The sequence below is a fragment of the Helianthus annuus genome, chromosome 16, assembly GCF_002127325.2.
Source record: "Helianthus annuus cultivar XRQ/B chromosome 16, HanXRQr2.0-SUNRISE, whole genome shotgun sequence".
Classification (NCBI taxonomy): domain Eukaryota; kingdom Viridiplantae; phylum Streptophyta; class Magnoliopsida; order Asterales; family Asteraceae; genus Helianthus; species Helianthus annuus.
In genome coordinates this window covers 175436930-175446664 of record NC_035448.2, presented here as the reverse complement: position 1 = coordinate 175446664, position 9735 = coordinate 175436930, and positions in this window count along the sequence as shown.

Sequence of the window (9735 nt, the reverse complement as noted above, 5' to 3'; positions counted from 1 at the left end):
CGAAACCAACCCGAAGGCACAAGTTCACCTCATCACGCTACGAAACCGAACCGTAGGGCCTGCAGAAGTACCTCCAACCGTGGAAGAATCAACGCCAACACATCTGCAGGAGAAGGACCCTCCCCCATCAACAGAGCCTACCAAGGCTCCTCGAGTTCCGTACCCCGGTAGGTTAATTCGTCAAAAAACCAACGAGCAATTCGCAAAGTTCGAAAGTTTGCTAAAACAATTGCATGTCAATATTCCTTTTATCGAAGTCCTAACCCAAATGCCCAAATACTCTAAATTTATGAGGGACTTCCTAACACATAAAAAGAAAATTGAGAATTTGCAATTAGTTAATTTAGGCGAAGAGTGCTCTGCCCTCGTACTCAATAAACTACCCCAAAAGAAGATCGATCCCGGAAGCTTCACGATTCCATGCTCAATAGGGGAATCTCCCGTTCGCAATGCCTTGGCCGACTTAGGGGCAAGCATTAACCTCATGCCCTCCTCAATGTTTAAAAGGCTTGGCTTGGGAACCACAAGCCCCACAAAAATAAGCATACAACTCGCGGATCGATCGGTCAAGTTCCCGCAAGGTGTCATCGAGAATGTCTTGGTAAGGGTAAGCAGGTTTGTTTATCCTGTTGACTTCGTCATACTCGATATGGAGGAAGACAACGAGGTTCCCCTTATTCTAGGGAGACCTTTCCTTGCCACCGCACAAGCAGTAGTGGACATGAATGAAGGGACACTAACATTGAGGTATGGGGACGACGAGGTAAAATTCGGAGTTGGGAAAAGAATAGAGGATGATGACCCGGTCCACTACATGAAGGTTATCGACTCAAGCTTGGATGCCGCTCTCCGACGGTGTAACTTGGGAAGCAAGGCATCCCAATCAAATGACGTGTGACCGGGAATTGGGTCTAGCCAAGGACCCTTATAAACGTGGCGCACCACGGAGGCATTCCGCGGACCTATCCTTAGTTTAAGTTTAATCTTTTAGTTTTTGCAGAATAAAACACGCTCATGGTGGTAATGGATGAAAAAGGGAACGAGAAAAAAATGGAACCATGCAGAAGAACAGAACAAACCGACAAAAATCTCCAAAACAGAAGGCTCCACACGGGCCGTGCCCAACCAACACGGCCCCGTGCTGAGCCCCCTGCAGGAAATCACCCAGTTCAGGTAACTGGACACGGGCCGTGTTCAGCGAACACGCCCCCGTGTCCAGGCTTCTGTTTCAATTCTATAATTTTCGTTACTGGCACTTCACCACGGGGCCGTGTCCAGAGTGCCAGTAACACAAATCTTTGTTTTTAAACACACTTTTACATATTCTAATCAACCAAAAACTCTATTTTTGGACACATTGAGGACAATGTGTAATTTAAGTGTGGGGGGGATGCTAAAACCTTGAAATTTTTGCAAAATCCTAAAACAAGCCTTACACAAAACTCTATTGGAACCGCTAAACACCCCAAATTTTTTTTAAAAACTTTTTCATTTTTTTTATTTATTTACTTGTCTTAGTTTAAGTTGGGAATAACAAGTTATAAAAGGGTTATATTTTTACAAACTTACAACCGATAGCGTCGTGATAAAAAGAACTAACATAAGAAAATTATGAAACGGTATAACAAGTCTAGCTAAAATTCGATTATATATGCTTGGTCACATTAAAAACCCATTCCCACAAAAAGTGAGTTTTGAGCCTTTATTGAGCATTAAAATACACATATTTAGATTAAATGGTCATTTTTCGTTTCTTGTGTGAATAGCCGCTCGGTCTTTACAAATCTAGAACTTGCCACGACGATACATTCCCGGTCCTTACCAACTTAAACCCAAGTAAGTAAATGACGGAGGCATTAGGACTAACTATTTTTTCTTTCAAAACCATTATTTTTCATTTTTTTTTACCTACCCAAAATCCCCCTAGAAAACCCCTTTGAGCCTAAACCTTTCATTTCATTACCCCCAAAACAATTTTCTACCCACCAAAAACCTTTTTCATCTTTTCACCTTTATTTTAGTGACAAACTCGGTTTTTCATAAGCATACCCTTTACGTGACGATCAAAAAAAAAAAAAAAAAAAAAAAAAAAAAAAATGATGAAGTCAAAAACAAACATAAGCTACAAAAAGCTTGTTTGGAGAAATACTTCAAAAATAAATGTCACCAAAAATAAGGTATTTTACGAAAACCGACACTTGTTACGATTTTCGCCCTTTTTACTAACCACTAACCAACCACCCACCTTTAAACCCAAGCCTTCACCCCAAAAGACCTCTTGATATTTACAAAGGTAAAAAGTTAAAAGGGAGGAGGATTGATCGCTTGGCAAGCATATGGAAAATGTAAATCCGTGCCGCTCTCGAGCGATTCACTTAAATATACACCTTCGGCCGAGTGATTGAGTGATCTCCCGTGAGGTATGTGAACTTGTATATAAATGGAATTTTAATAAGGCATGCTATGCCAAATTAAGTAGTTTATCTTATGAAAAGTTCAAAATAAACCATGACGAATAAGATTGTAAATAAAATAAAAATAGAACCTATACAAACCTTGGATTCCCGACACTCTAGGACAAGTTAAAAAACTTCTCTTCTACCTATTCCATTTGGGAGTGTAAGCCACATTAAAAGAGTTTTGCTTGAGGACAAGCAAAAGTTCAAGTGTGGGGGTATTTGATGTGTGTAAAATGCAACATATAAAACACATCAATTAAGGCATAAAACTAACCCTTTTTAAGTACTAATGTTGGAAAAAGAGTGTTTTTGTCTTCCTTTTGTATTTTCAGGATGAAATGAGCTCAAAAACACAAAAGAAGCAAAAAGACTACTAAATCTACCATAAATACAAGAAAAGGAACAAAAGTGAACTGCCCGGACCCTCAACGGCACCTCCCAAGACAAAGAGAAGAGAAACAGAGCCTGAACACGCCCCGTGTCCAGTGAACACGGGGGCGTGCCCAGGAAGCAGCAGAAAAGACAAACCAGTAGAAGCTTCCATTGCTCACCACGGGGCCGTGCCCAGCGGACACGGGGGCGTGTTGAAAGTACAGCAGGCGCATTAATTGTAATTCGCAATTACAATTAATGAAGAGAGAGAATGTCAGACGGGCACGGGGCCGTGTTCAGCGAACACGGGGCCGTGTCCAGCGTTCTGTTCAGCCTATAAATAGAGGAGCTTGGCTTCATTCTCTCTCATCCCTTGGCACACCACCTCTCTCACACTTCATCCACCACCCACCACCACCATAACACCATCATCCACCACCATCATCCATTGTCCATCATAGAGTGTGTGAGTCGTCTCGGGATCCAAGATTGATCGTAAGAGTTCTTGACAATCAAGGCCATGTTTGCCTAAGTCTCTTACATCACTTGGTGAAGACAAGTGTTTAGTATAATACTTTTTATTTTTAATCTTTTGCACTTTTTATTTGGTTTTGTATTAATGACTTTAATAACTAGTTACTTATGTTGAAGGTGATCTTTCCTTATCGTTTGTCCGTGGTGTCTTGGCATTATTTTACTGTCTATATAAAATAAAAGATTTTCACCATTCATATCTCCACGGTCTATATGGAGGTATGTTGGCTACCTGGTCGGGGGTTAAGGGAACGGTTTGGTAAAGGTCTTGCCCTTGTTCAGCGTTTAGAGGTCCTGCTTGGGACCTGGGTCAAATTTAGTAGGATCTCCTTCAATGCCCATAGGTATTGGATGGCGGGGATCCAAACTCTTTGACCCCCTCATAAGCTAACTACTATTAATACTATAACCCGGCTATTTAGGACTGTATCCCTGCTGACTCAGACTACTTAGCCGAGGGTAACGTCACCGCCAAAAGCGGGGCCTACCATAATTTGCATTAATAACTTAATTCATTATCTTTCAATAATCCAACCCTTTAGGATTGTATCCTTGCTGACTCAAACTACTGGGTTGAGGGTAACGTCACCTCCGAAAAAGGGGCCTACTACAATAACTAAGATAATCTCTTAAACAAGTGCAAAAGTGCGAAAATAATCAAAGGTTATACTAATACACTTGTCGGATCCAAGTGATTCATCTTGTCTATCTGTTTTTATTTTATTTTATTTTTCAGCATTTAGTTAGTTTTTATTTTTCTTAGTTTAAAACATTTTTCTAACTTTTTGATTTGATTAGACGTTGAGGATAAACCGGTATTAAAAGCTCTTGTGTCCTTGGACGACCTCGGTATCTTACCAACACTATACTACGTCCACGATGGGTGCACTTGCCCATATGTGTGTTTAGTGTTAGTAAATATCGTGTTTTATAAATTTAAAACTTGGCTAAAAGTGTAAAAAGGGCTTAAAAATACATCAAAAATATATACACACTAACACGCATCAAACACCGATAAGGATCACTTAGATATGAATTGCACAAGTGACACAAAGATTTATACGAGGAAAAAGCCCTTGATCAATGAATGATCTCTGGCATAAAAAACCTCGGGTGATGGAAACTACCGATCACCAACTTCCAATTAACCAATAATTGTTTACAACTTCGGATAATAGCGAGTTAGGTACAAGGATCACAACGGTGTAACGTGCAAAAATGTGTAAAAATTGCTAAGTGTTTTGCTGTATGCTCAAGAGTGCGGTTGTACGAGTGTGTAGCCAAAATTAGTCAAGTGTTTCTAAAGCTAGCTCGCTACCCCTTTTAAAATAGAAGTTAACTAGCCTAACAAAATGTCCACAATTCGTGCCATGCTCCCACGTTCTCCACAACGTCCATTTTCAGTCAAACACGTGCGAAATAACCGTGGAATATTCCTTAGTAACGTTGCAAGACCAAGTCCAACTTGTTACTCCTGCAAAACAATACGAAATTCAAAGTAAACAATCGTTAGTATAAGGACCCTTAGGGTGATCCATGATCCTGATCCTGAAGCACTTCTGAGGATCACTATCTGTCACAGAAGTAAGGATCACTAATAGGATAATAAGTGAGGATCACAGGTCATTAAAAAAATCCTGCCCTAACAATTGCCCCCAAAATATAAGAAGTAATTATGTAACATAAACGAGTTATATTTTGTTGATCTTATCCGCAACTAACTAACGAATATATAGTCGTTAATATCGAACTAGCCGTTACCCTTTTGACGTCACCGAAGTGACATGCCTGCAAGATCATGATTATAAATAAGGGATAGAGATAGGGATCGATTAGCATTTAAATTCAAGAGAACTCCCTTTATATTCGTATTGCAAGATCAACCAGGTATTCCTCTTTCCTTCTACTTTTCCTTTCTCTTGCTCTGTTTTTATTTCTTTACCACCGTCAAGTATGATGCTCCGAAATTCTCCTGCCAAGGATCTCAAAAAGAACAGCCATCTGAAGGGTCAAGGGATCATCAAGGATTCTCCCAATGAGAGGTGTTGCTTTACTGACCCTCAAATTGATAAAATCCGGCACTGCTTTCCGACGAACACCTTCTTCAAACCCTTCGATCCTACTGCTTTGAGTGACTACATCTCTGAGACTTTGGTGGCTTTCCCTGTCACTCCTTTTACGATAGGATACTCATATCCTTTCCCTCAATTCACCCAATCTTTCTTTTCCCTCACCGGCATTTCCTACATCCAAGCTATGCTGATGATCTGGAGGGTTTTATACACCCTTGAAAGGATCATCGATCAGGAAGGGATTGATCTTGGAATGTCAGAACTGGCTGAGATGTATGATCTCACTACTTTTGCATCCCACCGATACTTGTTCAAACGAAAAGCTGGTGAAGAGCACCCTGTTTTCAAAGCTACCAAAAATGACACGAACTGGAAGCGACGCTTCTTCTTCGTCAGAAGAGATACTATCCCAAACGGGAAGGATCTGCCCAGGGAGTGGTGCATCCACGGTAGGATAGAGGATCCTGACAAGGATCACCAGATAATCTCCTTTTGTATGAGGATCACTAACACCCTTTTGTTCTTTTTTATGCAGCTGTTACCGTTTCACACCTCAAACTGACTCCTGCTGCCAAAGAGAGACTCGCTGCTTTCGGAAAGCTTGATCCTGCAACAAGAACATTCAACACCAATACCCAGGATTCACAAGAGATATCCTCAGGCCCAGTTACTATGTCAGGTAAGTATCCTGTTTTTTGTATGATTAAGAATTTAAATAAATAGTTACACAGAAATAGGATAAGGATACTCATCTTGTTTTGAATGTGTAGGTGCTGGAAAATCCTCCAAAGCTGCCTCCAAGTTCGGTATGGCTGATCTCGACACTGTCAAATCCAAGAAGAAGGCCATCGCAAGCCCGAGCGTCTCAATCCCCAAGGCACCCAGCAAAGGAAGGGGTGGCAAAAAGAGAAAGAGCTCTGATGTTGAGGACCTACAAGGCCTACCACTGATCCGCCACCAGTTCCTCGAATACTTCAATGAGGTAAGGATCACTGATTCTGCTTACATATCCTGCTCATATATCCTGCTCATATATCCTGTTCATTTGAGGATCACCTGACCTTGAACTGCTTTGTCTTCTTTGCAGAAATTTGCTGAGATTGAGGATTACGTGGGGAGCGTCGAAGAGCTGGATAAGAGGATTGCTGACCTCCAACAAATCTCAGTACTCAAGGATCACAAGATCGTTGATCTTGAAAAGGCCCTCCAAGCTGCCAGGACCGAAATAGCCAAACTCCTGATTGACATCGACTACGAGAAGCATGAAATCGTGGAAGGTGCAAAGGTCTCTGCTGCTATCACAATGTACAAAACAAGACTGCAGATGGCCCAGGAGGCCCAAGATCCTGACTTCGACAGAAGCAGCTGGGATGTTGAAGGCTGGAAGGCAAGGCTAGCTGACCTGGAGGATGATGAGGAGGCTGAGGAGATGTTGGCGCTTGAGGCTGGAGGTAGTGGCAAGGATCAAGTGAAGGATGCTGGAGCTGGAGAGGATGAAGGGGCAGCGAAGGTGTAGGCTGCGTGATTGGGCAATGATGGACACTTCTAGACATAGCCGGAGCCCAATTTTTTAGTTTGATGGTAGTTTTTGTTGAACAATTGTCGGTTTGTACTTTGAACAATAGTTTTAGGATTAAGGATCCAGGATCCTTCAGACAATAGGTAGGATTGCAAATGGTGGAGGGATCCTCTGTTTGGGGGATGAAGCCATTGTGATCCTGCCGCCTATTGATTACCTGCATGCTATGACCGCACAAACAATGGACACCCGTTGCCAACCTATGTGGACGGGCCACGTTTTGCTGGTAGAAACGTGGGTTGGCAATCTTGACAACTTTTGGTGGTTTAATCTTTGTTAATAAAATAACTATAATCTTTTTTGGCTTATCTTGTGTTGTTATCCTTGTTTGTCTTTTAAATTTACAATTGTTTTGATGTATACTTGTCTAAATAAGAAATCTTGGATAAGTTAGATAGAAAATATTTAGGATATGATCCAGGATCAAATATCCTATAGTTGAAAAATCCCAAAAAGTAGTATATTTTAAGGATCACAAGTTTAGTTGTCGAAATGCAAGGGTCATTCAAATAAACAATGAACAAAATTAAAACAGTTAAGGATCATATCTGAGGATCCAAGTTAGGATCCTAACCTTTAATACCATAACCAGGATAACTACAAGACAAACCTTAGAGAAAAGTAAGGATCAAGGATCCTTGGTTGTTTAACTTCAAAGACCTGAAATAGAACATAACTTGGAACTAAGCCAATATAAGATAAAAGTTAGCAATTGGGGACAAGCCCAAGGATAACTGGGGACAAGCCCAAGGATAACTGGGGACAAGCCCAAGGATCGTTTGTAAACTGGAGTATGGCCCTAACTGGCGACTATCCAAACTTAGTGGCATGAAAATGCCAAAACCTTAGCTAACGTTAGAAACCTTAGGAACGGATGTATGGTATGTCTACCATTATACGTAGGATCCTAGGTATAGCCAGTACAATGGAATTATCAGCCCCTAAAGCGAGTACTGGTCCCACTGCCATGAACTATACCAGGATCATCATGCGCTACAGGCAGAACTGGGGTCAAGCCCAAATAACTGGGGTCAAACCCAAGTGACTGGTTGCTTCTGTGGATAACCAACATTTTGCTAAGGATACCTGAACTTTCAAAACTCAGAATCACGTGAGAAGTGGATAAAGGATGCAGGATCCTTATCCTTAGGTGAGAAAGTAAGGGAATGAAATAGTTCAAGATTAGGATGTTTACCACAGTAAGGATCATCGGTGCTTTAAGGATCCTTCAAGGATACCCATAATGTAAGGATCATCTGTTCTATGAGGATCCTGTTCACATGAAATATTTTTTCAAGTGGACAGCATTCCAGGCTCTTGGTAGCAAATCACCTTCCATGGTCAGCAATCGATATGCCCCCTTTCCTGCCTCAACTTCAATCAAATAAGGGCCTTCCCATTTTGATGTCAATTTTCCATCAGCACGATTGGTGGTATTCTGAAATGCTTTCCTTAACACCATATCACCAATTTGAAACTTCCTGATCTTGACATTTTTGTTGTAAGCACCAGCCATTCTTTGTTGATAACTGGCCATCCTTATCCTAGCCAGATCCCTGATTTCTTCAATAGTATCCAAGTCTTGAACCAAGTTCTCATCATTTTCCACAGGATCACGGATACTTGTTCAAGCAGTTGGAACCACCATTTCTGTAGGGATCACTGATTCTGCCCCAAATACCAAAGAGAATGGAGTCTGGCCTGTAGCATTCTTGGGGGTCGTCCTATCAGCCCAAAGCACATAAGGTAGTTCTTCTGCCCATTTCCCTTTTTTGGATCCAAGCTTCTTCTTCAGATTGCTGATGATGATGTTGTTGGATGATTCTGCCTGACCATTAGCTTGTGGGTGGACTGGTGTTGATGTTATAATCTTAATCCCCCAGCTGTCACAAAAGTTAGTAGTTCTGCCCCAATAAATTGGGAACCATTATCACATATAATTTCAGAAGGAATACCAGATCTAGTTATAATATTTCTTTTAATAAAGGATATAACTTCCTTTTCTCTGACTTGGGCAAAAGCTTCAGCCTCTATCCACTTGGAGAAGTAATCAGTCATAGCAAGCATGAACACTTTTCCACCAGGTGCCTTAGGGAGCTTACCAACTATATCCATACCCCATCTCATAAATGGCCAAGAGGAGGATATGGGATGCAAAAATTCGGCCGGCTGATGAAGGATATTGCTGTGTCTCTGACAAGGATCACACTTCTTAGCATACTCCACAGCATCTCTTTTCATAGTTGGCCAATAGTATCCTGTCCTCAGGATCCTTGAGAATAATGCCCTGCCCCCGGTGTGGTTTCCACTAGGGGTTTGCAAAAAACCGAATTAACCGACCCATAACCGAAATAACTGAAAAAACCGAATCGAAAAAACCGAACCGAATGGAAAACCGATGGGTCAGTTTTTAATTTTTTGAAAACCGACAATCATGGGTCGGTTATGGTTTTATACGTTTCAATAACCGCCATAACCGAACCGACCCGCTAGTTAATAATTCGATAATAGTTTATAATCTATTAATTAATATGGAATGTAGTGTGAAAACGTGTTTGGGTTGGAATGCCTTAATTTTAACACATGTAGAAATTGGTGTTAAAAATTACAAGTTAGCGTATTTTTTTATTTTGTTATGAAAATGTGTGTTCATGAATTTTTAAAGTTGTTTGAACCATATGAACTGAGGTAAATCAGATAGTTTAGTTGATTTAAAGTT